The 27688-nt window shown below is 45.3% G+C and overlaps 1 pseudogene; it reads right to left on the bottom strand.

The window, feature by feature from the left end:
• The window catches only part of LOC143379979 (RNA-binding protein with multiple splicing 2 pseudogene), a 92183-nt pseudogene extending 66197 nt beyond the window's left edge, over window positions 1-25986 (bottom strand).
• Window positions 25987-27688: the final 1702 nt, after the last annotated feature.

Here is a 27688-nt window from a genome sequence, read left to right as displayed (position 1 = left end):
GGAGGATCACAAGTTCAAGGCCAACCTCAGCAACTTAGCAAGGCCCTGAAAAACTTAGCTAGAACCTGTCTCACAATAAAAAAAAAAAAAATTAAGGCCGGATATGGTGGCACATGCCTCTAATCAGCTTAGGAGGCTGAGCCAGGAGGATAGTTCATTGGCATAGTTCATCAGCAATGCCAAGGCACTAAGCAACTCAGTGAGACCCTGTTTCTAAATAAAATACAAAGTAGAGCTGGGGATGTGGCTCAAAGATTGAATGTCCTTGAGTTCAATCCCTGGTACAAAAAAAAAAAAAAAAAAAAAAAAATTAAAAAGTGTTGGGGATGTGGCTCAGTGGTTAAGCACCTCTGGGTTTAGTCCCCAGTACCAAAATAACAACAACAATTGATTTATGTCCTTCAAAGGCTTTAAAATTAAAGTCTTAAGCCATGCTATCCTCCCATTCCCCAAATAAGGATTGAGGTTTATAATTTATGGTTTTCATTTGTAGAAAGTGGCTTTTATTTCATAACCTCTCCTAATTCTTCAAAAGACCAGATTTTCTTCAGAAACATTGAAAGAAAATCTTGTTTTGAATGTTCCTTTCTTTTTGTTATTTATATATTATTATAAATTTTTGACCACCACTCCCCCCATCAGGGTAGAATCCAGGGCCTTGTATATGTTAGGCAAGCACTCTGCCACTGAGCTACATCTCCAGCCCTATTTTGTATTTTATTTAGAGACAGGGTCTCACTGAGTTGCTTAGTGCCCTGCTTTTGCTGAGGCGGGCTTTGAATTTGCGATCCTCCTGTCTGAGCCTCCTGAGCCACTGGGTTTACAGATATGGGTCACTGCACCCAGTAGTTGTAGAAATTTTTAAAGCATGTACAAAAATAGGGAGACTAGAGCTGGGGTTGTAGCTCAGTGGTAGAGCACATGCCTTGCACATTTGATCCTCAGCACTACATAAAAATAAAATAAAGGTATTGCATCCATTTACAACTAATTTTTTTTAAGTAGAAAGACTAATCAGTGTCTTGTACTTTATAATTCTGATTTGTTTTTAAAGGGCATTTCTGTGTAAATTAAAGAAATAGCTTGAACCTCCTTAAAACATAATTGAATGAGGGAAGCAACACCTTTGCAAATGATATCTGTATAGAATCCAGTTCTGGGTTGCTCTTGAAAGTGATTCCTGGGGGTGGTGATGGGGGTGCCGGTTGGAAGAACATCTGTAGGAAAAGAAAAGGGGACCACTCTTTGATGGTTCCCATGGAAACCACAGGGCTCAAGATGGTTGAGATGGGATGGTCACATTCCTTCTAATGGACTATGGGGCACTAAGCAACTCAGTGAGACCCTGTTTCTAAATAAAATATAAAGTTTCCCTGCAAGGATACCTCACTGTCTCTGAATTCTCCTTCCCTCCCCCAATAATGTTGTCAGTTTGGAGGTATCTTTACTCTGAGTGTCTAAGGTCTGATTAAAAGAGACACAACTTTGATGTTTTCTTCCTCAATTTTAGGGCTTACTTTATTTTGCATTAAGAAGGCTACAAAGTGTTAATCTGCATATACACTTTGAGGAATTCTGGAATCTTATAGAACACTTGGCCCCTAAATTGCTGGAATAAAGTCGTGAGGGCTTGTGTATTGTTCCTCACATCAGAATATTGAACTTATAACCCGAATTTATAAACTGACATGTGCTCTGGGAGAACAGAATATCCAGCCTAAGATGAGGAGAGACAGAGGGTTGGGACACAGTTTCCCCTCCCAAAGGAACTTGACCTCAGGGTAGAGTATCCATCAATGGGCAATGTCCAGGGTTCCTTCTATTGCCAGGTTCTTTGCTGTAGGGAATATCAGTAAGAAGTGAAGCTTTGGCCTGATGCTGCCCTGCTTGGGTCCAATATACACCACTTATAGGAGACTCCAGTTAGCCCCCAGTCACTAGCAGTCATCTGAAGTTCAAAAATATGAATATGAATATCAGTCTTGACTCTTTCCCACTTTGTTCATGTAACTTTTATTGTAGTACATTGACATGACTGTTCTATGTCATTATTGGTTATGGTTGTTAATTTCTTACTGCACCTAATTTATTAACTATCATGGGTATGTAATATGGGAGGAAAACAGTATATATATATGGTTATGTATTATCCACAGTTTCAGGCATCCACCAAAGGGAGTGTATCCCCTCCTCCAAAGGGAGCACTACTGTACTATTTCTTTGTATCACCTACAAATGTGGCCTAGCCCCCAGAAAGGGCAGGTACAGAGGCAGAGGCAGGCTGAAATTAGTCATCAAAAGAGGAACGTGTGCTGGCTGCCATGGTGCACGCCTGTCATCCCAGCAGATCGGGAGGCTGAGGCAGGTGGATCTCATGTTCGAAGCCAGCCACCCTGTCTCTAAATAAAATAGTTTTTAAAGAAAGGGCTGGGGATGTGGCTCAATGGTTGAGTGCCCCTGGGTTCAATCCCTGGTAGGAAAAGGCGGGGCGGGGAGGGGAGGAGAGATAGAGACAGAAAGAGACTTGCTCACAGGGACAGGCAGGAGGTAGCTCAGGACCTAACTGTTCCTCAGGATGAAGGGTGCTGGATGATGAGATGCTGGGTTTGAGGTCTTGGTGCGTGGCAGGCAGCTCTGGGGGAAGAAGACTGCGTGGGCGAGAGACTACCACCAGGTGGCGCGCGCGGTCGAATCTTGGAAATCTGGGGCTTTGAGAAGTAGGAGTGAAGTGGACTAAATACCTGTTGGATGTAACCTGGGCCCTCCTCTTCCCCCAAGATGGGATTGGCAAATAGCAGTTATAGGTGTCTCACGAGTAACTGCTGACCTGTTGCCTTCAAACCCAGAAGTTCCTTGAACCCCCTTACCTCCCCAGCTGTCTGGAACCTCTGACCCTATTATATGTTTTCTGAATAGAGAAAAGTGAAGCCATCTCGCTATGGGAGGAGGCGAAGTGAAGCAGTGATTCTCAAGCATCTTTATATACTTAAACATTAAACGTTATTGAGAACCTCAAAGAGGTTTTTGCTTGTTTATGTGGGTTGTACCTCTCAATATTTACCAATTTAGAAATTAAAATTGGGAATTGAAAACATATTTATTTCTTACAATAACAAACCCACTACATGCTAACTTAACATTTCTGTTGGTCTGTTTAGAAAAATAACTATTTTGCAAAACAAAAAGAGTATGAAGTTTGGCACTATTTTACATTTCTGCTGTTTAAAAAAAACCCAAAAAAACAAAAACATGTCTTGTTGAGTATGGTGGCTACATAACTGTAATTCCAGTGACTCTGAGAGGCTGAGGCAGGAGGATCTCAGGTTCCAGGGGCCAGCCCCAGAAACTTAGCAAGGCCCTCAGCAATTTAGACTCTGTCTGAAAATAAAAATAAATAAATAAATAAAAAAGATCTGGGGATGTGGCTCAGTGGTTAAGCATCTTTGGGTTTAATCCCTGCCCCCCCCCCAAAAAAAGTGTCTAGATTAATAAATACAGATGGAATCTTCTATCTGGCATTTAGTCTGTTGTGATAACAGACTGAGTTTTCCCAAAGCACTTAGCTTTGTACACATGTGAGAGAATGGGAGTAGAGAAGGCAAATACCATCTAATTATGACAATACTTTCGACTTTGCATACCCTGCTCATTTTGATATTAAATGGAATATGAATGGCATTCCATTTTATTTTGGATAAGAATTGAAATGATTTTTTTTGGGGGGGGGAGGGAGGCTCCTTTTGGTGAGGGCTGAGGGTTGAAAGCCAGTCTGCACTGACATTTACCTACCAGTAAAGATGTAGCTTCCACATCGGTGGTGCTAGAAAACAGGGTCTCTGCTGGTGTAGACACACATGTAGATGCCATTCACATCCTGTGAGTTTAAGAATTCTCTCACAGCCAACTTGTTCGTACCCACTGTCCCTGCAGAATTGAGACCGGCAGAATGGTGACCAGAGGCCTGTAGGAGGCTTATTTCCCCGGTGTGTGTGTGTGTGTGTGTGTGTGTGTGTGTGTGTCTGTCTGTCTGTCTGTCTGTCTTATTTTGCTCACTCAGATGCCCTGCTGATGTTGGGCCCAATTTGGGGGTTCTCATCAATCTAAAAATACTTGAACACAGTGGCCCCAGCATTTACACACTCCTAGGCCTGCTCTGGGAGTCTGTGCAGAATGCCCTGGTCTGAATTAAGAGGCAATATGGGGAGACTTAAGTCTCCCAGAGTAACAGGTCAGAAAAGTTTCTTATCAGTTAATTCCTTTCAAGGGCACCAGGCCAGAGTGACTATCAGAACCATCTAGAGAGCTTCATAAGAAGAGCAATTCCTGAAGCCACCTCCTTAGATCAAGCAAGGGTGGAACCTAGTGGAGCTCCCAGCCATTCAGACACCCCAGGTTTGGGAGCCAGCGCAATAAAGCTCTTCCATTTTGGGGTACCTTGGAATCATCTGGGGGCACATATTTAGAATTTTGAATTCCCCAGGCCTACTCCCTAGAGAGCCCCAAAAGAGTATATTTGCAAAACAAAAGAGTATGAAGTTTGGCACTATTTCACATTTCTAGAGGCTAGGTAGGTCTGAGATGGGCCCTGGAACAAAATATTAAATAGCAGTCAAGTTAATTTTCCTGTAAACACCTAGGACCACCCTTTGCTTGAAGGGCTTTTATAATTGGTTGTAACTAAGTAACCTTAGCCCAGCTCAGAATCAACACAATCTCTGCCTTACCTCCTTTGTCCTTTGAGAAATCAGACCCCATCCTGGGGGCCTAAATGTACTCTCTGGGGATTCCAAGTCCCCTCTGATGAAGGTGATACCCTTGTCCCCAATTCCAGAACTACGCACCGCAAGATCCCTTTCTTCTCAACTCCCCCAGGGTGAGTGCGCACTATGTCACTGTGGCCACATTCACCCACTCGCCTCCTTCCCACTTTTCTGCTGTCCTTCTAACGTAGGCATCGGCCATAGTGTTGTGAATGGATACACATCTGTCCTGCAAAAGCTAAGGGGAAGCAGAAAAAAAGAAAAGAAGGCAGACTATGAACTCAGCTTCTTCATACAGGAGCTTGGTTTCCACTGTCATTTGCAGGGGAAGCCTAGTCCCATGGTCACAAAAGGACCCCTTTTCCCTCTGCACCTGCACTACCTCCAGCCACTGGTCTGAATGGCTAATGGCTTGATTGGCTCACAGATTTCTCTAAAAGGACTCCTGGAGGTCCAGCCCCCAGAGGACAGCCCCCAGCACCTGGAGTCAGCTCTACAGCCTGCCACTCTTAACCTCAGGCTCTCATGCATTTATTCTGCAAGACGTTTGCATCCACGAATATGGACTCATTTCATGAAATGGTTAAAGCAATAAGGTAAGATGAGTGGTTTTTCTTTCTTTTTTTTCCAAGTATGTCTAGGCACACATAAACACACTCTCAGGAATGGAAATGGGTTTGTCCTGCCCCCTTTACATCTCTGCTTGGCTCTGTCATTTTCCATGGTCTGAATTCCAGGTGAGCCATCAGCAGAATCTGGGGTTTCTTCTCTATCAGCTATCGAAGACTCAATTCTGGAGAAAATGCTGACTGTGCCCAGATCAGTGCTCTCTCCCAGTGCTGCTCACCCAAGTCACTCGCTGGGCAAGTTACATCTGGGTCTCTGGGGGTTCACCTGGCTTCTGGTGACTGCAGTGGTAGCAGAGGTTGAGTAGTTGCCCTACTCCCAGTTCTGAGGAACATCTTCCCTTCTGCCCCCAGGAGTTGAATGGGTTTAGGAACTATCCAGAAGTGCTCTAACCCAAGGAAAAGAGAACGTAGGAACAAGGAAAAGAGGATCCCTGATCCAAAAGGCTTGGGATCAGAAGTATTTAGATTTCAGACTATTCCTGATTTTGGAATATTGGTATAAATTTTACCTGATCACCATCCCTAATCCTAAAATCCCAAAACCCCAAACATTTTGAGCATCAAATCAGTCATCAAAAGCTTAAATTTCCACTAAGCACGGTTGTGCACCTGTACTCCAAACTACTTGGAAGGCTGGGGCAGGAGGATTGATTGAGCCCAGGAGTTCAAGGCCAGCCTAGACAACATAGTAAGATGTCATCTTTAAAAAAAAAAAAAAAAAAAATTTCAAATTTCAGAGCATTTTGGATTTTGGATTTTCCTGTTAGGGATGCTCAAACTGTATCAGAATGACGTCTTTGTTCATTCATTCATTATTTCATCATGCACTTATTGGGTACGTATCACACCAAGCTCTGGGCTAAATATTAGATACTAGATTGAAGAAAAAATACTCACAAAGCTATAGGCCTCAGGGAGTATTATGGGGGCACAGACATTAAGCTAACCATAGAGAGAGCACAGCTCATTCCTTAGGATCACGCCCACCCCATATGGGCATGGGAGGGCTTCATGAGTAATGGAAGTCGTTTTTGGGAAAAGATATCCATCCACAGCAATTTCACCTAGGAGGGTCATTTTCAGGGACCCAGGCCCCATGTCCTACGTACAGTAGCATTTGTTAAGCATGACATCTTACATTCTTCTGTCATGCTTCATATGCTTTGTGGGAGGTGATGATGTCACACCCATTTTACAGACATGGAAACTGAAACACAGAGAAATCAATAAGCTCACCTAAATCCTGCAGGAAAGAGTCAGAAGTGAACTTCAGGTGTGTCTGACTTCAGACCTCTTTTTATAACAGCGAACTGGTACCAGTTCTAGACAAACAGGCTTCCACGAAGGAACTGGCAAACACTGATGGGCCATTTAGCTGGTGTCTCCATGGGGCACTGTAAATGCCAGGTACTACTGTCACTGATGCTGTCTTGAGGCAGTCAATGCCAGCAGCCGTGGGAGATTAGAGAGCTGCAGACTGTGGTGCTAGTATGCCTTGGTAATAGGGGTGGGCCACTAGTCATCACTCCAGGGACACAGAGTCATGTGCTGGACACTGCCTAAGCACTTTGTACGGATTGACTTATTTACTATTTACAACAACTCCCATTTTTTTAAGATTGGGAAACTGAGGCACAGGATAGTGAGATAGATTTCCTGTGGTTTCATCCCTGGCACATGCAGAGGTGGGATTGGAGCTCAAGTACTCTGACTACTGAGCATCTGTACATAAACACAATGCAAACTGCATGTCTTTGGTGCATCTAAGTGATACAATATTTTTAAGTGAATTTTACTTTATTGGCAATGAGCCCCAAGACAGAAGAGAGCAAGTATTGGAGATGAGAAAAATGGATCCAAGGCTGCAGATCTTTCTAATAGGAGATGAGGTTCATTTGCCCACCCCTTCTGTTTGGCTTGGCCTTGTGACTTGCTTTGACCCAGAGAATGTGTGGCAGAAGTGAAGGTACATTGGTTCAAAGCCTGGGGCTCCAGAAGCCTTATAGGTTCTGTACTTTCCATCCTTTGAACTCTATTACCATCAGAAAACCCCACACAGGCCAGTCTGCTGGATGGGACACATGTGGCCCAGTCACCCTTCCACACCAGCTGACAGTGGGCCAACCAGTCAATAATTGAATGAGGCCATATTTAACCCTTCAATGACCTGCCAGCTTGCCACAGACAATCACCAATTAGCAGAGGCAGTAGAAACCCTTTGGGAAGGGAAAAGAGGGAAAAGTAATTAGACCTGCCTGGGTCCCTCAGAAGCCTGGCACCCCTATTTCTTCTTGCCTTTGTCAAATGGAGGAGTGATCAAAGGAGAAAATTTCCAGATAGAGAGGAAGCTGGGTGCAGGGTGTCTTTGCAGGCAATGGTGCTGCATGTTGGGCAGAGGTGACTTGAAAGATCTTCTTGGGTCTCCCTGGGATCCTGCGTGAGTGAAAAGGGATCCAAACACATCAGTGAGTGACTGCTGTGATCCTGACTAGGGGACTCAGAAGTTGTAAATCTAAACTCCCAGTGGCTGTGAGAAAGAGAAATGGAACGATCACAGAAATGCTGAAGATGTACAATGGGCAAGGAAAGGTAGAGGCATCTGAAAACGGGGTATAGCCACTGGGGGGTGGGGCATCCTAAAATAACTGCTGTTCAGAGGAAAAGGCTGTTCAGGCAACCAACAAGAGAAATGCGAAGATGAAACATTACTTATTCAATGTCATTGCTGTTGGGCGTGGTGGGATGCGCCTGTAGTCCCAGATACTTGGGAGGCTGGGGCAGGAGATTGCTTGAGTCCAGGAGTTAGAGACCAACCTGGGCAACACGATGAGACCCCATGTGGAAGAAAAGAAAAGAAAGAAGGAAGAAAGGAAGAGAGAAAGAACGAACCATCATGTATTATGTACACACTGTGATATGTCTTTCTGGTGGGGAAATTGGCAATGGATTGATTGATTATTTATTTATTTATTTAGTGGTACTGGGAAATCAAACTTAGGGGATACCCCAGGCCTCCCACATAGGGAACAAGCCCTATCATTGAGCTATACTCCTCAGCCCGAGAAGACTCCTTACTTAGTGTTTTCATTTATTTATTTGTTACTTTGTTGTTATTACAGTTTTGTTTTTGTTTTTTGAGGGTCTCACTATGTTACCCGGACTGGCCCCAAACTCCTGAGCTCAAGCAACCTCCTGCCTCAGTCTCAAGAGTAGCGGGGATTTTAGTTACTTTTTTTTTTTTTTTTTTGGATGTAGCCTTCCATCTGCCTTTGTTTTAAGGGCTGCCCTTCCTTGAAGCATTTGGATTGTAAAAGGAGTCAAAGCCTTTTGCAGGTAAGGGGATGATGCTGTATTGGTAGAATTTCAGGCATCCGTTGAAAATAGAACAAGGGTTTTTCTTTTAAGTCCGCCCCGCCCCTAGGCGTTTGGCATTTCTCAGGACTTGATGTCGACACCTTCCATTCCCTTCCTCCCAAGTTGCCCCAGTGTTGCACAGAGGGGCGGGTTGTAGGAGGGGCGGGTCGCGCACCGCTCTCTCTTGGCAGCTCTGTGCCTGGGGGGTCAGGAGACCGGCGTGGACCGGCTCTGTGGGGCCCCGCGAGGCCGCCAGAGGGCGCTGCGCCGCCGCCCGGGCGTGCACCCCAGCGAGGGCATTTTTGTGTTGCTTTAATGCCAGCGTTTGTTGCTCCCCCCCTTTCGAAACATGTTTCTCATTTACCTGGTATCTCTTCTACGTGAAGAACTTAAGAGGAGGAAAATGCATGCATAACTTTTGTGCCAAGGTGGGCAAAAAAGGATTGTGACAGCAAATGCTGTTTGTCCCGGAAACCTCTGGGACCGGGTGTCCCGGGGCTCGGGGCTTAGGACAGAGGCACGTTTAAACACACACTCGCGAACCTGGCCGCCCTGAAATTCTCGTGCTAAGAACCAACATGCCCGCAGGCTTTCCTCTTCTGAAAACGGGTTTCGTTTCCGGCCGGGCAGGTTCGGAGCCGGTGCCCGAGCAGGAGCACGGTGCGTGCGGAGCCCCGGGGCTACGCTGCTGCGGCCGGGACACACGCGATGGGGGCTGTGCAGGGAGACCCGGGGAGAGCCCGGGGCCTGGCTCTCTGCGATTGCCCAGCTGGGAGCGGGGCGAGGTGGGGGAGCCCGGGAGGGGAAGAAGCGCGAGTCCTGCCTGATGGAGAGGGGGAGGGGGAAGAGGGACACGCAAATGAGCCTGACAGCCACAGCTAGAAGTCACCGGGGAAGAGCTCTCGAGACCCGTCGACTGCTAGGAGGTCTCTAGGGTGGGGGTCCTGGGGGGCAGTTTCTGATTGGCGGCTAGGTTCTGTTTTTCAGAAAGAAAGGGGGGGGGGGAAGCCCCCGTCGCCTGGGGAGATGTCTCAGTCACTTCTCCAGCAGGAAGCTGCCTCGTGTCGGAGCCTCCTGGGATTGGCAGAGTTAAAAATCCTTTAACCCAGGATGCCTTGGGCCTTTTGTTCAGCCCTGACAATAGAATTGGGTGGAGGGGGCTGGGAAGGCAAGTAGCTGGGTCCAGGATGTACTCATGGGGTGGGGGTCTTTTGGAGCCTGTGTTCACTCACTGGGTGAATGAAAGCGATTTGGTCGCGCTCCTGTGTGTGTGTGTGTGTGTGTGTGTGTGTGTGGTGGGGGTTGGGGTGGGTAAGGGAGCCCAAGCTCACTGGGCCGCCAGCTCGTTAACACATGTGTAGGAGTGCCTGCTGTCTGCTCAGCAAGTCCTTAATTACCTAGAGAGACCTTCCAAAACTGGGAACTCAATATTGGTTCCTAAAAGGTTGGGTAATGGGTTTTTCTTGCATCTGAAATCCAAGGGGACCAATCTCTGTCTCCCTTGGGCTGCTAGACTCTTAGATGTCTTTGTCTTCTAAAATCTTGGGTTCCCAGGGGGAGAGCACTTAGTTAAGGACACAGAAATGCATATCCTTCGACCATTTTAATCATCTTAAAATCTTTGCTTTGAACATATCTTGTCCTTAACTCATAATCCTTGACGGTACCTGTTTATTTGGTCTACTTGGGCAATGGTGTTCCACCCTCCCACCACATGGACTTTTCTTCCTTCATTCACCCCATGATTGTAGCCATCCAGCCCCTTGTATATATCTTGAACTCTCTGGCTTGGCCAGCCTGCCTGCCTTTCTCTCTCTCTTTCTTTTCTTTCCTTGGGATTGAATTCAGGGGCACTTTCACTGAGCTCCATCCCCAGAAACCTTTCATTATTATTTTAAAAATTTAAGACAGAGTCTCACTAAGTTAATGAGGAGCTCAGAGTTGCTGAGGGTGGCCTTGAACTTGTTATCCTCTTGCCTCAGCCTCCTGAATCATTAGGAGTACGGGCATGTGCCACAGGACCTGTGAATCAAGAGAATAGAGAGGTTTGGGGGACATGGCAGGGACTACATAATCTCAGTTCTTAGGTGCCAAGATAAGGAGTGTGGGTTTTATTTGATATATGGCTACTGTGTAGAGCATGGACCATAAGCTTCACTGTAAACAATTAAATTGCTGATGCTGACTTTAAGCTTGTGATCCTCCTGCCTCAGCTTCCCCAGTTGCTGGGATTACAGGCATGCACCAAGCCCAGCTGAAGAAAACATCGAAGATACTGTTGCAGAAGTCAAGCAAGAAGACAAGAAGAGATTAAATAAAACAAAAAACCCTGGGGTATGGATATGGGTAAGGTGAGATGTGATAATGGTTTCTTGACCAATTTTGGAGGCGGAGACACTTACTGATGATCTGTCCTATTAAGAAAGAGAAAATGGAGAATGGTACATATAGTTTAAGGTAAACTGAATGGATAGATGTCCATGTCAGGAGCAGGAGATTGATCAGGGGTTCTGTTTGGGCTATGCCAAGACTTATCAGACATCAGGTAAACATGTGTTAAAAAGTTTAGTGTCTGATGTGTACCACCTGCAGTTGTAAACTTAAGAACCAGCATTTAGATAATATTCAAAGCAGTGGCCTGGATAATTTCATTTACAGAGAAATTGAAGATAGAACATAGCAGAGAGATGATGCTGAAGCCAGTTCAACTTTTAGAGATCTGGTAGAGGAAATGCCAGCAAAAAAATCAGAAGGGCAGCCTTCAAAGTTGAAGGAAAACCGAAAGATTGTCATGACAAGGGACTGGAACAGCAAATTTGGAGAAGAATGTGTCAGTTTTCTATTGCAGGGTAACAAATAACCACAAAACTCTCAATAGCATAAGAATAAATATTCTTATGCCCTATACACAAGTCTGTGGGTCATCTGGGAGTTGGTTAGGTGACCTTGACTGGGCTGTTCTAAGCTTCAGTTAGATCTGAGTCTGCTCAGATACATGTCCCACATTCTCCTTGTGCCAGCAGGCCAGAGAGGGTGCATCTTCCTCCCATGGTGATCAAAGACACAAATAGGCAGATGGAAACATAAAATGCCTCCCCAAGCCTAGGCTTGGAACTGGTACCATGCCACTTCCTCCTTTACTCCATGGGCCAAAACAAGTCATTCAGCCAAGCTCAAAGTCAAGGTGCAAACAGTATACTACCTCTAGTTGAAGGGATATGGACACAGCAAGAAGTGACAGGATATAGCATCATAATTCAGTCATCCACAGGGAGAGTAGCAGAACATGTCAATATCAATGCCAGGCCAGATGAATACAGGACATTGAACTGGCCACTAATAGGACCTCAAGATGTAGCTAACTAGCATCCTCATTAAGGGTGATTACAACAAAAAAAGTAGGAGAAAAGTCCAACTGGAATGGGTAAAGGAGAGAACAGGAGGTGCCAAAGTAGAGATGTCAGCGTAGGGCCAACTCTCTCCAGAGCATTGGCTCTGAAGAGGGACAGAAAAGTGGGACAGTAGCCAGCAGGGGATATGAGACTATGCCTTATATGCTTCTAAATTTAGGGATATTAAGTTCTGCTTTACTTCAATGGGAAGAATCTAGTAGAGAGAAAGAAATTGATGGTGCATGAAAGACAGGGAATACTTGGGCTGGTAAAAGGGCACAGAGCTCAGGGCATAGTGGAGTGATTGTCAACGATGGCCAGAGAGAATGTAGACCTGTGGCATTCTGGTGGCTTGGGTGGGAGGAAGATCAGGCAGTTGATCAGTACCTATTTTCTCTGTGATGGAGTCTACTGAGAATGAAAGAGGAAGGGGTGTTGAAAGTATGTGCAGAGAGGAGAAAGTGGGAAAATGTTTCACTGTAGAGAAGGAACAGGAATTTTCTAAGAAACTGTAGTAGGATTGGCCAGCAGTTCAAATACCCACTTGAAATTTACAGCCGTAAATTTTCAATAAGTCTATCCAGAGTAAGTGGATGATTTACTTTAGTGGTGTTCAACTGCTCTGGAGTAGGTGTGAAGTAAACAGTTGGATATAACCACAGTGGAGTTTTCACCCAGTGAGTATGGTAGACAGAGACTAGTGAAAGAGTAGAAGTCTGGAGAATGACATTGACTAAATTATATTGTTATATCATGTGCATGAATGAATGTGGAATGATGGATCTCACCATTATATGTAATTATAATGCACCAATAAAAATGTGGCCAATTAAGTGGGTTCATAATCCACTTGAATCAAATGTATGAAATATGATATGTCAAGAGCTTTGTGATGTTTTGAACAACCAATAAAAAAAAATGTCGCCAATTAAAAAAAAAGGTAAGAGTGTTCACGAGGAAGATTTTGCATATTAACCATGGAATCTAAATTGGTTGAGAATGAAGATATATTGGGGGAGAAAGAGTGGATTGAAGGTCTCAGGTGGGAGAATTGCTGAATCCACAGACTTGAAGAAATGAGCTGGACAGATGGCAAGTTGTTGCATCTTTGGATCTGAGTTTTTGACATGGTGTAGACACTGATGATTCTAAGATTTAGGACATGACCAGGAGGCTGAGTGGGGCATGAGGCCTATATTGCTAGGGCTAAAGAAGTCAAGAGCTTTAGAGGCCAGGTTTTGGGTAAGTTGTCAGCATTGATGCTAAGGTCACCAAAAATAATGACTGTGGATACCAAAAGCCCAGTGCTAAAAGTTCTCAAGGGAAGGGGGAAGTGACCAGGAGGATAACAGATGACACTAATGTGGAGGAGTGGTGGATGGCAAGCTTATGGTGATGTGCATTCCAAAGGTGTGTTTTTTTTTGGGGGGGGGGTTAAATTTAAATTTTATTTCATTTTATTTTTGAGATGGGTCTTGCTATGTTGCCCAAGGATAGTCTTTATTACAAGTGCAAACCCCACAATACCAGATCGAATTTTTAAATTTTTTAAAATTTAATACTTTATGTTCTAAAGCAGTTTTGGGTTCACCGCAAAATTGAGCATAAAAAATAAAGATCTGCCATGTGCTTCCTGTCTCAACACAGAGTCCCCTACTATGGACATCTCTCACGAGGATGATATATTTGTTGCAACTCTGAACCTAAGATACAGGGTTATTACCTAGTGTAAACTCTTCAGTTTCTTTACATTAGTCTGGATGGCTACTTTATATGGGTTTGAACAAACAATGGCAGGTATCTATCATCATAGTAATGAGTAAGTAGTTCGCTGCCCTAGGGAGCTGGGTCTTTGAGGAAGAAGAAACTGGAAACTTGCAGAGGTCATCTCCAAGACCTGAGGTGCATGGCTCAAGGGGGTCTCTACTAGAAAGGGCTATGGGGACAGCGGTGTCCAAGGAGTATGTAAGGTTCAGGGGGAAAAAAGCAAGGGTTCTAGTCTTGGGGTAAGGTTTGCAGGACTGTCAGTGGGGAGACATGGGGCAGATGACAGGCCCCGAAGGAGGTTTCAGGGCAGCTGCACCTGACCCAGTGTGGAAGCTTTCCGGATGGCTCTGCAGAGAAATAAACTTCCTTTCCAGGAACCCCTATACCTTCGGTTGGTCACGATTCTCAGGCCTTATCCTCCACTTCCTGGTGTCTTTGTCGTTCTTCTTCGATGTGGATTCATTCCCTCGACTGGACACACGCTTGGGCGGGAACACAGCTGTCCTACTTTGCACAGGCTCAAGTCCAGCATGGCACCTGACGCACAGTGTTTGCGGATTGAGCTGGATACAAACGCGGTCTGGTTTCCTTTCGAGGCCAAGAATGGTCTTCCCCCGCCCCGTGCGGTTGGCAGGGAGCGAGTCCCGCCCGCGCCCCCTCCCAGCGGGCCAGCTGCCACCTGCGCCCCTCCCCGCCCGGCTCCGCGGACGATCGGGTAACCGGACGCCCGGCCCTCCCCTCCCGACGCGAGGTTGCTGGCGGCCGGTGGCCGCGGCCTGTGTTTCCGCGGGTTAGAGCTGGGGCGCCCGGGGCCAAGGGCCTGCCAGGAGCGCGAGGCCGCCTGGGCTCATGTCCTTGCCGCTGCCGGTCGCCGCCACCGGCTGCTGTACGCGCCTCCGCCTGGCGCAGGCACCTCTCGATCTCTGCAGCGAACCAGAGGACCCCGGCAACCCGCAGATTGTGGCGCCCGGAGTGCCACGCCCGGGCCTCTTGCAACCCAAGAGCCAGGCTGTTTGGTTTCTGCCTTTGCTTCACAGTCGACCAGCACAGAGACCTTGGGCAATCCTAGACTCTCTGAGCCTCCGTTTCCTCATCTGGAGTCGAGGCCGGTGCCTGTCCCTCTCTGAGTGGGGTGATGTGAGAGCGAAGGATGTGAAGTCCTCCTGTGATGCCCAGAGGACGAGGACAAATTCAAGACACAGTGGCTGTCAGCAACCGCCCTGCAGCTGGTGTGAGAACTGCGCTTCCCTCCCCTCCTGCCCACCCACCCTCTGGAGAGTTCACCGGGTCCAAAGGAAGAGCCTAAGGAGGATGCTTTGCTTTCCTTAACACCCTATGTACAGAGGCATTTCCTGTAGTTCCTCTCTCCCAGGGCAGGAGATGGGGGTGTGGGGTATTAGTAACCCTGGGGAAGGAGGCTGGAAATAAATGCTGGCCTAGCAGGTTGGAGCACAGGCAGGGTGCTTTTATGTCACCTGTTTTATCTCCCTTACTTCTGGAGTGTAAGAATTGTAGAGAGGAAACCCTTGTCAATAATGCCTTTTTTTTCTCCCTAAAAGGTTACAACAGCACACCCTGACTGTTACCTTTCATAGAGTCCAAGTGCTCATGTATTTGTCTGTAACTTTGGTCATGATACCTAAAAGCAAAGAAAAGGAAAATTCGGGAAATACATTTTAGGCTCAAAGAGGAGAAAAGGGAGGACATCTTTGTCAGAACTTCATTAACATTCGCAGCCTCCTCTCGACCCTATCAGGGCAGGGCACAGTCACCTATGGTGGTGAAAACACATCCCCCAAGTTCTTCGCTTCTATGTGCCATGTACTAAACAGGCCCTCAGTTGGCTCCCCTAGCCTTGGCTGCCACACTTTCTCAGCAATGGGATGGCAACAACATCACAAAGGTAAACTGCTCTCTCCTTCCCGATTCTTGGATTCCAGGGCCAAGCAGCCCCATCAGGCCATTGCCTCTGATGCATCCAAAGGCAGGAAGCAACTGGGGAGTCCACAACGGGGGTCCCCTAAGCAGCCAGAGAGTGAGGCCTGATGTTCCACAGATCTCCTGAATTCTTTTGGTTCCAGATCTTTCCCTCCTTGTCAAGCCCTGTGTGAAAGATCAGAACAGCTGGAAATTTTGAGCAGGAAAGCACCAGGTGCTGAGCAGGTCCCAGTCTGACTTAGACACAGTTAGGGGTCAGGGCTGTTTGGGGCTGGCATTCTTGTCTTTGCTCGGCCTAGCAGGCAGCCCAGCAATCAGAAGGCAGGCTCTCAGAAGGCAGTGCCACCCCTGATGCTGGGCTGGGGCTAAAGTAAACCCAGAACTCAGGGCGGTGGGTGGAAACTAGGAGCCTCCCTCCCCCTTCCAAGCTTCACCACTACAACACAAAGGGCCTCCTCTGCTGGCCAAGAGGAGGGGATGGGCTGACTGGGGAGGGCTGAGACTGTCACCCAGTACAGGGCCAGGCAGCTGCAAATGAAACACAGGCCCAGAAGGCTCAGACAGGCATTCAATCTTTTCCAGAGCCAAGAAATCCTGGCTAGAAATGACTACGGAGCAAGGAAAGGCACCGGGAAATACTTGAAACCAGGCGAGACCCCTGGTAATATTGGACTCCTGACAAACAGAGCTGAGCCAAATGCTTTTTTCCCCTGCCTGGCCTAAACACAAAAGCTGAGCTGGCCAGAGAGGACCCAGGGGAGGTGGTAGAGCAGCCCCGGGGGGGGGGGGGGGGGGGGTGGAGAGAGGAGGCGCAGGAAGAGGGAAGCAGGCAGAAGGGTAATTTTTACCCTGCTCAGACCCCAGAGTTTTTGCATGGCAACTCTGCAGTGGGAGGTACCCACTGGGCTTCACACGTGGCCAAGGCCACTCGGACACACTGGAGACTCACATGAGGGGACTACGGCAAAGCCAAAGAGGCAGTGGGCAGTTGCCAACACTCCAGGGCCAGCCTGCAAGGACAGCTTCAATCTGAAGGCAGTCTGCAGGGAACTTGTGGGGGAACGGCCTTCTCTGCCCATGCCCAGTCAGAGGGACTGACTCCCCCAAACAAGCTCAGTCACTCTGAGATATAAATATATTTATTTTATAATCTTACTTTGTTTTTCAGTGCTGGGATGGAACCCAGGGCCTGGCACATGCGAAGCATACACTCTACCACTGAGCCACACCCCAGGCCTATGGCTGCTTTATTTTAAATGAATTTACATCGTAGCCTGTTATGGGTGAAATTTATAAACCTCCAAAGAGTGTTCTTTTATTCATATTACTTGTTATGTGTGGAGGGAGATTACTTTTTTTAAAGTTCTAAAATTAAAGAAAAAAAGAAATCATCCCGTGTCGAGGATGGATTCAGTATCTCAATTCTCTTCATCCTTTGCTAGAGCTTGAAAGAAGGAAAAAATATGCCACAGTATGATGGCTTCTTTAAAAATAGAAAAAGAAGGGGCTTGTGTGTAGCTCCATGGTAGAGCGCTTGCCTAGCATGCATGAGGCTCTGGGTTTGATCCCCAGTACTGCAAAAAAGAAAAAAAAAATTAACAGGAGCCTTCTTCCTGCCCCTCCCCACTGGAGAAAATCCTGACCTTGCTTATTTGGTTTTCCTTCCCTTCTCTCTTCCAGAGAGAGCAAGAGTTATTACTTGCAGAGGAGAGCTAAGTTGGTCCCCATAATAATAAAGGATCGGAGTGGGACGGGAAGACGTCTAGTGCAGGGAAAAGCCTGTGGATTACAGATCAGGAGAGCTTTCGGGTTTTAGCACATTCAAGTGTCTGGGGTAGCTACAGGGTGCTAGATAATCAGAAGAGGAAGAAGAGGATTCTGAGATGGGCTTTTATGGGGATGGGGTACTAGAGATTAAACCCAGGGGTGCTTTACCACTGGGCTTCATCCCCAACCTTATTTATTTATTTATTTTTATTTTGTGACAGGGTCTTGCTAAGTTACTAAGATCATTAGAACTCAGAGCCCTTTTAATGTCCTTCCAGAGATGTGATAAACTAATGACATTTATTTTGTATTAATTTTGACCATTAAACTGTGCATTAAGTCTATAGAGAGTCTGAGCCCCAGGGTCTCCCCTCTGATTTATTAGGGTTGTTTTGATTCTGTTTTTATTTCTGTGGTGCTGATGATCCAACTCGTGCAAGGTATACGAGGCAAGGGCACTACCACTGAGGTGTATCCCCCAGCTCGATAAGAATTGCTTTCTAAAGACTGGGTCATACTATATTTGCTTTTAATAAAATTTTCATCCTGCCTCAGCCACACAAGTTTCTGGGATTTCAAGCGTGCACTACCACACTGAACTTTTTAAAATGTGTATATTTTTATATATTGACCATATTTTATGGTCAAGTCAATAAATGCAGATATGTTATTCTTTGTGTGTGTGTGTGGTTTGTTTGGGGAGTTTTTTGGTACTAGAGATTGGACCCAGGGGCACTTTAACCACAGAGCCACATTCCCAGCCCTTTTTATTTTTTTATCTTGAGAATGGTCTCACCAAGCTACTGAGGGCCTCGCTACATTGCTGAGGCTAGCCATGAACTTCTGATCCTCCTCCCCAGCCTTCCAAGTTGCTGGGATTATAGGTGTGCACCACCACACACAGTTGTGTTATCCTTTTGAGCAGCTTTAAGGTAGTCTTTGATTCATCCTCCCATAACTCATTTAACTCTTCCCTTGTGCATTTATTTGTTTCCAAGTTCACTATTGGGAAGCAATCCCCAAGTGTGCTCTCCTGCTGATTTTTTCCTTAGGACATACAGTATTCCTAAAAGCATAACTGCAGGGTCAAAGGATAAGAACATTCCAAAGTTAGTGCACAGTGCCAAATTGCTATCTGCAGAGCAAAATTAACACAACCACCTATAGGACTAGAGTCTGCTCTTGAGTGCTGTATTGTTGATAATGGAGGTCCCAGTGAACAGAAATGCTTTGGGCTCATGGTGTGAGAGAGGCAGGATTATCCAGGGAAGGAGCAAGAAAGCCCAGGAGGAATCCCTGGAGGAGTCATCTGCTTGCTGCCTGGAATACTTTCCTTTGGAGAGTCGCCCTTTCTCCATTCCACAAGAGCCATTCAGCCCCTGAACTCTGGGTAACACTGACCTCACACTTTGCCTCCCACACCCATCCCAAGCTGGCCACAGGTATGACCACATGACCCAAGCCAGGTCAGTCAGAGGACTCCATACCTGGTGATTAGTCCAAGGATGGCTCTACCTGACCCACACAAGTTGGAAGTCTCCTCTTTTGTTTGCGAAGTCTTGTGTGACTCCAGAGTTGGCAGGGCCCTCTCTTCCCATGTGGGAGGGCTGCTCGCAGCAAATGTTGGACCAAGAGATAGAGACAAAACCCTGACAGTGTCATTGAGCCCTTAGTCATATATGAAGTTAGTAGGATGGATGGATCCCAGACTTTTCAGTTACACGAGTCCATATAGTTTTTTTTTGTTTTTTTTTTTTGAAATGGGATCTTGCTATGTTCCAGGCTGATCTCAAACTTGTGGCTCAAGTAATCCTTCTGCCTCAGCCTTTGAAGTAGCTGAAACGATAGGCATGTGCCATCATACCTAGCTCCTTTTTTTTTTTTTTTTTTTTTTTTGCTTTTCTAAATTGTCATTAGATTTTATTTTTTAAGCATTGGGTTGCTTTTGCCTTTACTTACATTGAGATCGAATGTATACAACACAAAATTAACCACTAGTCATTTTTTTTAAGGTTTTTTATTTTTTATTTTTTTGGTGCTGGGTGGGGATCCATCCCAGGGCCTTGTGCATGCTAAGCAAGTTCTTTACCACTGAACTGCGTTCCCAGTACCACTAGCCATTTAAAAATGTACAGTTCAGTGGCATTTACAAGACAGTGTAATCAAGACGTTTCATCATTCCAAAAGGAAACCCTATACCATTTAAACAATCATTTCCTCCTCCTCTGTCCTCTCAACTCCTGGCAACCACTAGTCTGCTTTCTCTATGATGTTCCCTATTCTGGAAATTTCATACAAATGGAATCAAACCTTTCAGTGTTTGTTGTTGTTGTTGTTTGTTATTTGTTTTGGAACCAGGGATTGAACCCAGGGGTGCTTAACCACTGAGCCATATCCCTAGCCCTTTTTTATTTTTATTTTTTTTGAGACAGAGTCTCGCTAAGTTGCTGAGGCTGGCTTTGAACTTGTGATCCTCCTGCCTCAGGCTCCTGAGCTGCTGAGATTACAAGCATGTGCCACTGTGCCTGCTCACCACCTTTTGTTTATTCACTAATCAACTGATGGACATTCCAGCTGGTTCCTATTTTGGAGTCTTGTGAATAATGCTGCTATGAACATTCATGTGCAAGAATTTGAATACCTGTTTTTAATTCTTTGGTGGGGGGGTATACCTAAGAATGGCGTTACAGCGTCATAAGGTAATTTTGTGCCCACATATTTCTTTTCTAGCTTAAGCTCTAATGAAGTAGGTTTCTGTACTGGACAATCAAAGGAATTTTGACTTTGGCCTTTAAAAGGAGCCATCATGCCAATGTGGGGAGCAGCTAAGAATGTGCTATGCCCAGAGAATAGGCAAACAACATGAAGAAGGGAAACAGCAGAGAGGAAATACATTGTCTAGCGGGAGTACCAGTAGTGCTCTCTGGGCAAGGAGCAGGGCTGTATTGTCTGCAAGTCCAGGGAGAAGATGCATCTTAGACAAGCCAGTCTACATGAGGAAATGCCTCTCTTTCCAGGCATGGTGGTGCATGCCTATAGTCTCAGTAACTCTGGAGGCTGAGGCAGGAGGATCAGAAGTTCAAGGCCAGTGTTAGCAACTTAGCAAGACTCACGTCTCAAAATTAAAAAAATAAAAAGAAATAGAAAAAAGAGAGGGTAGGAGCTGGTCAGTGATTAAGTGGTATGCCTTGTTCAATCCCTGGTGCAAAAAAAAAAAGAGGAAATGTCTTTTTTTTCTCGCTTCTTCTTCATTTTCTTCCTTCTTCTCTTCTTGCCAATGTTTGTGCAGAAATGAACCACAGGGGAGTAATGGGTGGGGACAGAACACAATTTTCTTTCTAAATGAGAGGGTTTTATTTCATTTGGTGAATCTCATACCTCTGCCAGAGACTAGTTTGTCCATTCTGGTGAACCATAGGGAGCCCCCAGGATCACATTTGAGAGTAGCTGGCCAGCTTCAAATATGTTTACTCTCCCCAGGCTCTGGGGTGTCATGAAAACCCTGACCCTGCTAAGAAAAGAAATCACTGGGGTCTCTGCTTCTGTTCCTTCAGTCCTATTATTCACCACTCTTGGTATTGTCGGCCCATTTTGAGGGACCTCACCAGGACAATTGCAATCTATGTTTCTGCTCAGTCTAATTGAACGTGGATTGAGAATCTCCTCAGGGTCAGTGGGGTCCCTATTGTGGAGTGTACTGTGGGTAGAGAGTAACTCTACCCCATTCTCTTCATGTCCAACGCCTTCCGTGTGTATCATACTAGACCAGATACAAGACATTGGGAGAAGAGGCGATGGGCAGGAACATGGGTGTTGGGACCCTAGACAAAATAATAAAGTAAGGTTCATGACCCTGAGGAGTATGCAGCTCAGTAGAGGAGATAAACAGGTACCCAGAGGAAGCAGTTAACAGCAAAAAGGTGAGCAGATAAAATTACAAGGTAGGGAAATTTCAGATCTCTCTAGCAAATCTTCACTCAATGTAATATGTATTTTAAAATTATAATCAAAGTGATACCTTTACACCAGACACAGTGGTGTACACCTGTAATCCCAATGACTTGGGAGGCTGAGGCAGGAAGATTGCAAGTTCAAGGACAGCCTCAGCAACTTAGCAAGCCCCTGTCTCAAAATTAAAAAAAAAAAAAAAAGGCTGGGATGAGCTCAGTGTTAAAGTGCCCCTGAGTTCAATGCCTAGTACCAAAATAAATAAATAAAATATAAAAACAAAACAAAAAATGTTTACTGTCAAGTGGTTAAGCATATTAGTTCTCTAAGAGAAAACTAATATTCCCCCCCCCCCTTGGGTCAGTATTCCTTAGCAAAGAAGCCAGGAAATGCTCTCATATAGGTGTGCCACGAACAGTGTTAATGACTAAGGCTACCTTGCTCTAGGTTATATATAACTTGGTGGGCTAAGGACCATTGAGCCAAGGTACAAAGCTTCCTTTGAAATGAGAAGTTTCACGCCAATGCAAAGTGTATTTCAGAAGCCAGAGATTGCAGAGATGCCTGGGCTGGCAGACCTCGTTCACAGATGACCTCAAGTGCTCAGGTGACAAACATTGAAATGAAAGTTATGGGACTAATGCAGTTCCCATGGTTGGAAATGGATCTAGCACTTTAATTAGAAGAAGCAGGTCCTAGCAGTGCATTCATTTTGGTCTGGCCTGAGTTACCAGGGTATGTTCGAAAATGAAGAGAAAACCTCCGTAGTATTTCTTTGCAAAATGGTCTTCTTGCGATGTCACCCGGAGCTGGACAGAGCTGTGTGGCACAGGACTGCCGCCTATGAGCTCATGTCCAAGAAGTCCCCACCCCTCTAGCCTCTCAGTACCTGAGATTCTGGGAAATCAGATCTATTTTCAGTTTCTGGGTTTTCCTTGTTATTACAAGCACTGAGGCTCCTCGGAAACAGGTGGCCACAGGGGAGTTGAAAAAGAGGAAGATGAAGCCAGACGCAGCCTGGAGGAGACAGTCCTCAACCCAGAATGTTCTGGAAATCTTTATCACAGGTCCTCTCAGCAGTTGCCCCTGGGGGATATCAACTCTCTTTGGGAATTCTTTTAGAGGGGATTCTGGGGTGACTGAAAGGGCCACCCAATTGGAACCTCCATTCTTGTAAGAAGTTTGAGATAAAAACACTTTAGGAGTGTTTTCACACTTCTGGGTTTTTTTTTCCCCTCTGTTTATTCTTTTCTTTTTCTGGTTCTGCTGCTTAAGGCAGATATTCAGCAATACCTTCCTCCCTGTGGTTATAAAGGGAAGCATTGAGAAATGGCCACTTTTCAATTTTCCCACATTCCTGGGAAGAAAGTACCCAGCAGGTGGGTTGGAACCTTTTAAGGCCCACAATGTTTTCAAGTCTTCCCTCTCCAACAGAGGCCTGCCAATCACAAAGGAAACAAATCCAGCCTCTTTTTTTTTTTTTTTTTTTAAACAAGGCTTCCTTAAGCTTTTGAAAAAAGGGGTACCTTTTGGATTAACCATTAAAATTGACTTCCAAGTCCCAAAGGAAATCAAACATTTCCGAGCACTGCCCAGGGGATACATGAAGAAACCATGTTGAAAAAGTTAAATACGGACTTCTTAGAAATAATCACAGCTTGTTTGGAAGGGAAGGCTCCTTCACAGTCTCCTTGGCCTCCATGCACCTCCTCCTACTCAAGTGGACAACATCAGTACCATCACTGAAGGGTACGTGGCATGGGAATAAAGTGTCCCCGACAGTGACTTTAGATAAAGCTGGCAATGAAAGGAAAGTTAAAATGAAATCAAAGTAAAATACTGCCGATGCTTCTATTGCAATTTGTATATCATACTACCCATAATGATTTATAATTTCACATTGAAAGCTATTATTTTTTGGCAGACACCTTGACTTTCAGTTAAGTGTTACATCAAGGAACTGCGACCAACTGCCCATAACCCACAGTAGGTTCAGTGGGAGGCTATGTGTGCTGAAGGGTGGCTGTCTAGGCAGGAGCACCTTCAACCTGATGCCACATGCTCCTTATTGGCACAAGGGTGCCATTTATCATAGTCACTGCTTTGGTGATGTCCTCCTGCAAAGGGTTTTAAGCTACCACCTCCCATCTACGCCCACTTCTTTCTGCACAGAAAGAATATAACATCTCATATTTCCTTCCCTGCTGGATAAGGACTGTCTAGTGAGTGGCATTAAAGGATCCCTCCTTATCACTGACCTCTAGGACTTCCATATGCTTAAAACTAGCAAGAAATCTTCCCCAAAAGATGCTGGTACAATGGGAAGCTGGGTGGATTCTAACCAGCATGCCACCTCCCAACCCCACACACCATTAAGTGACAAGAGACTGAAGAACATTAGGGGGTTCTCACAGAACATCCTAACCCTCTTGTCTGAAAGCTCTTTAGAGCAACTGACTACATAGAAATTCCATCAGGGGGCTGGGGATGTGGCTCAAGCGGTAGCGTGCTCGCCTGGCATGCATTTGGCCCGGGTTCGGTCCTCAGTACCACATACAAACAAAGATGTTGTGTCCGCCGATAACTAAAATAAATAAATAAATAAATATTTTAAAAAAATTCTCTCTCTTAAAAAAAAAAAAAAACAAAAAACACCCTCCCCTTAAAAAAAAAAAATAAAGAAAAAGAAATTCCATCAGAATGGAACAGACAGAAGCAGACTCGGGTGGGCTGGGGACTGTGTCTCCTCCCAACGCATACTCTGCATGCTGATTTGTACCAATGTCATTAAAAGAAATAAGACACTTCCATAAAGTACCTAGCCAGTGTCCAGGTGTGGCACATACTAAGTCAACCAGTAAGCTCTTTCTGTTTAACACAGCATCCCTAAACTTAATGGTTAAAGCAACACCTCTTATTTAGTTTAAAATTCTGTAATTTTTGGCTTCTTTAAAAGAAAAAAATTCTTACAGTTGTAGATGGACAGCATGCCTTTATTTTATTTATTTATTTTAAAGTGGTGCTAAGGATGGAACCCTCACACATGCTAGGCAAGCATTCTGCCACTGAGTTCCAGCCCCAGCCTAATTTGTGGTTCTTTAGGCTGGGCTCACACATGCCCCGAGGTCAACTGTTAAGTCGGCTGGGGTCTGGCTGCTCTAGGATGCTATTTGTTCCACTTTCTGCTGCCATGATGGAAAGCCTGAAACTGGGTAATTTAGAAAGAGTGAACAGAGATTTATTTGGCTCATTGTTCTGGAGGCTGGGAAGGCCAATCATGGCATTTTCACCTTGTGTGGGCCTTTGTGCTGCGCTACACCCGGGTGGAAGGTAAAAGGGCAAGAGAGGGCAGAAGCGAGAGAGCGTGAGAGGGCCACACTTGCTTTTATAACAGATGCGCTCTCATGATCCCCGACTCACTTGAAAACAACATTAATACCTAATCACCTTGTTAGGCCCCGTCTCCCAATACTGTTATGTTGGGGAATGCTGTTTCCAATACGTGAACCTGAGGGACACTCAGACCTAGCAGATGGCCTCAGCTGGGGCAGCTCCTCTGTGTTGGCTCCTCCTTCCAGCAGGCTCGCCTGGGCCTGTTTATATGGGTTCCAAGAGAAAGCAGGCAAGAGGCTAAGAACTGCGCAAACATCGTCCACTGCATTCTGCTGGCCGGAGAAGTCACATGGGCAGCCTAAATCAAGGAATGGAGGGCAGCCACAAGGTCATTTTCAAAGGAGTGATCACAAGGGAACAGTGAAGGATTGGGGCCTATTATTATAGGTACCAATATAAATCTGTGTGTATAGCTTTTTAACCATTTCCAAAAGGAATTATATGAACAGGTCAGTTGACAAGCTTGAGATGAAAAGATATATGGGAAAGAAAGACCAATGGACTGGTAAAATATTGCCAAAGGGTAACCTCTTTGTTACTGTGATCCCCAGTAGCCCTTACAGAGGCTCCTTCCCTTCCTGGCCAGACACTGCCCAAGATGTGAGTCCTATTCCCAAGATGCTGGTGCCTGGTTAAGGAGACCTTCTCACCTAGCAGTGCAGGTCCCGATGAGCTTCAGGTCTTCCAGTAAAATCAGTTCTGTCTCTCTGGGAAGAACCAAAGCTCTGCTCCACGAGTCAGGGGTTCATTGTCCTGCTCTGGAAAGGTTACTTCTCTTATCTAGGGGGATTAGTAAGAGTCTGGTAGCATGGCCATTGTCCTTGAGATCACCCCAGTCTTCAAGGTGGCTGGGAATTTGAACAGAAGCATGAAGCATCACAGGTATGGTCTCCATTCGTGCCGAGTGCCTTCTGTCACATTTTCAGAGTGATATGCTTGGCAACTTCCCTTTAGCAATAGAAACTATTTCCCCTCTTTCTTCTGTCTACCAGTGCCATTATAGTTTTCCAGCAGATCAGACTCTGTCAGCTCCTCCATCTCGCATAATCCTCTTTCCAGGAGCACCTTCCAGGTAGGCAGTGAGCATGTGACACCCCACTGTCCTACAAGATGTAGGCAAAGTCAGCCAATTGAGGCTTCTGAAAAAGCTTTTTGTCCCTAATTTATTTACTTATTTTTATTTATTTATTTTTAAGTAAGACAAGATCCTTGTTGCCAAGTTTGGCTTCAAACACTTGATCTGGGGCTGGGGATGTGGCTCAGTTGGTAGCGTGCTTGCCTAGCATGCACAAGGCCCTGGGTTCAATCCCCAGCACCATTACAACAAACAAACTCTTGGTCTGTCTTCCTTACTTTCCAGAGCAGCTGGAATTATGGGCATGTACCACAGTACCTTGGCTACTATTTATTATTCTTCTTCTTAAAAGGGACTGGTGTGCCTTTTACCTGTTCTTTCTTTTTATCTGCAACAGGGATGTTAGGGCAAGAAGCATAGCAGCTATTTTGTAACCACGAGGACTAAAGTCAAGATCTGAGGGTGGTAGATCAAAATGATAGAGGTAGCCTAGGGGCCTGGTGACTTATTTGAGCAGCTACACCAGCCCTAAGATTATAAAAATTATCGTAAGTCAGGGTTGGTTAGGTTTTCTTTTAGTTGCAGTCAAACAAATTCCTTACCAATACAGGAAAGTTGCTTATTGATTTTAAACAAAAGTGGATTCACTGAAATACAACTAAGAGACCTGGGAATTTCTAAAGAAGCCCCAGGAATAGGTCAATCATAGAGATCATTGTCCATTTCAAGCTGGAGCTTTCTATTGTAAACTTGTTTGGAAGGAAATAACTCAGGATCACGGAAGTCAGGATGCTGTCACCTGTATCTTATTACTACATTTGATTAAATCACAGACAACATCAATTGTAAGGTGCAGTATTTGTTAATAAATATAACTTTGAAAGAAAAATAAATCTTCTCAAGTCCTATCATTGGTCACAAGATGCAGCCACCCTGATTTCAATGTGAAAAGGAGGCATTTTAGAATCAGTGAAATATAGCATATATTTACTTGCTTCTGTGATTACTGCTTGCCATTCCCATTAGACCAGAGACCCTATCTGCCTTGCTCTGCTGAGTCCTCCAGACTCAGACTTGGGCCTGGAACTGAGGAGTGCCATCCTTTGTGTGTGTAGGGATGGGTGGGTAGGTGCTAGAGGTGGAACCCAGGGCCTTGTGCATGTTAGGCAAGCAATTGACCCTTGAGCCATACCCCAGGCCCCTCCACAAATACTAATTAAGCAACGGGTCAGCTGAGTGCAATGGTGCATGCCTGTAATCCCAGAGACTCAGGAGGCTGAGGCAGGAGGATCACAAGTTCAACCTTAGTGAGACTTAAACAATTTAGTGAGAACCTGTCTCAAAATAAAAAAAAATAATAAATTAATTAAAAATAGATTTTCAACAAAGGAAGATGTAGCTCAGTGGTAAAGGGTCCCTGACTGAGTTCAATCCCTTGTAGCAAAAATAAAAATAAATGGGTCAGTGTCCTAGTCTTCACTTTTCTAATAAATTTGGGTGTCACCCTGGCTGGGGAAAACATTTTCCTTTTTCTGAGCCTCATTTCCTCATAATGTAATTCAATTGTCCCCATCAGGACAAAAAAAAAAAAAAAAAAAAAAAAAAGAAAGAAAGAAAGAAAGAAAGAAAAAAGAAATCCCCATGTACAGCCAAAGTGGATCCCAC

This window comes from Callospermophilus lateralis, chromosome 14, assembly GCF_048772815.1.
Source record: "Callospermophilus lateralis isolate mCalLat2 chromosome 14, mCalLat2.hap1, whole genome shotgun sequence".
Classification (NCBI taxonomy): Eukaryota; Metazoa; Chordata; class Mammalia; order Rodentia; family Sciuridae; genus Callospermophilus; species Callospermophilus lateralis.
The sequence above is the reverse complement of the archived record's forward strand: the minus strand, read 5'-3'. Positions and strand labels throughout refer to the sequence as shown.